Below are 1,962 nucleotides of genomic sequence, written 5' to 3' on the forward strand. Positions count from 1 at the left end.
TATATATATATATATATATATATATATATTAATTAATTAATAATTTTGCCTTCATGGTTCTTTTACGCATGCTAGCCACTGATATTATTGTAAATCATTAACAGTAATATCCTTATAGGGAATAGGGGCACAACAAGGTACCAATTTTTGCTGGAAATAGCAGTCGATAACAGTTCGACGCGAGGTAAAGCTTCACTGAATATATAGAGGTAAAGATGTGTGCGGGCGGCGAATAAAAAAAAAATTCCCCTTACCTCTAGGAAGAATGCCAGAGAAATGGACAGCCTATATATACTTATAAAAGACAGATTATCTTGGATGATGTAGCATAGACACATTATGACTGGACTAATAACAGAAAAGACTGGATGATCATTGCTAGAACTTCTATGATTATACTTCTGTTTGGTCAGGACTAATCTGGAGCACCGAATCAACAACAAGAATATTAGCTACACCATATAACACGGAGTCAGTTCTAAATTAGAAATGGCAGTAAAATCTCCTTAAGCCATACTTTACCTCCTAAAACTGAAAGGCACATTGGATGATGTAATCAGTGATATACTACGCTTGAGCAAGGAAATCTGTGATCAAAGACAGAAAGCCTAATCAGACCTGACCTGGGTCTAAACAAAATCTACAATAACAACCATGCAGGTAGAGAGTCACAATTCAACCGACTGTATTCTTTATCTTATGAATACATAACTTTGTGTTCCGAAACTTATTGTTACGAGGGGGTGTTGAGGAGTTCTTGACTATAAGGGTATCACGAAAGGCCCGGTTGGTGGCCTAACCTTCTGAGTTCTTTTACAGGGCTTAGAAAAAGGACCACTGCAGTAAGGATTGCTGCAGTAAGTGTGTGAATGTGAGACGGGAATATGTTGAATAAAATCATAATTCACTGATCCTCCTGTATTTTCTTTTACCCAAAGCCAGGAACTTTTCAGCATCCCCTCGTATATATCACATTAAGGTAAGCGAGCTTGTAGAGACCACACAGGGTCAAACATAATGTACAATGTCTGACTAGATTTTTGTTTGAACCGAACATTCTGAGATCCAAAACTGTTTGCTTTTTGGTTAGCTATCATCATTCATTTGGGAGTGATAAAATAGGGTCAATACAGTCAATAGCGCTTTGCCAAAAATCGATTGATTAAATTTCTTCAGGAGATCCTTTAAATTCCAATGATGGCTGTTTCCTCAAGAAATATTTTAGAATGTACATAACTCACTAGAGAAATCGCTGCTCCTCGAGTCGTTAGAGTGAGATTAACTTCCAAACAGTGGATGGTGCATATCACATCATCGGCGTACTCTCATGGTCAAAGCACTTAATTATCTCTAAATTCACTCCAACTTATTCTACAGAGACATTTTCTCTATTTTAGAATGTTAGGTGTTACGCTTGTGTCTTTCTTATCAGTATTAACTACAGAAGTGAACTGAAGTGATATCTACTGGAGATTGACCACATCGCAGCCTTTTGCCGGGAACTAACCATTTATCTATGTGGTCACTGTAATATCAAACATTACTTTTCCGAGTTCTTTTACATGTTATTTAAGAAGTCATGGTTGTCTATAATGAAACTGCATAAATCCCCCAAAACTGAACTTTACTACTCACATTGATAACACAGATACATATACATACCCATATGTATATTATTACATACACACACACACTCACACACACACAAACAACTACATACATATTCATACATACATGCATACCCACATACACACACATGCACGCACGTATACTGATATATTAATGTCTGCTTTTATGGCATGTTATATACGGTTTCAAATTTTGGCATAAGGCCAGCAATTTTAGGAGAGTTGTAGAGTCGATTACATCGACCCCAATACTTTATTTTATCGATACCGAAACTTCGAAGTCACTGTCACCTTTTCCTCACAAAATTTAGTATGTGTGAGTGTGTATATATAT

Source organism: Octopus bimaculoides, chromosome 1, assembly GCF_001194135.2.
Source record: "Octopus bimaculoides isolate UCB-OBI-ISO-001 chromosome 1, ASM119413v2, whole genome shotgun sequence".
NCBI lineage: Eukaryota > Metazoa > Mollusca > Cephalopoda > Octopoda > Octopodidae > Octopus > Octopus bimaculoides.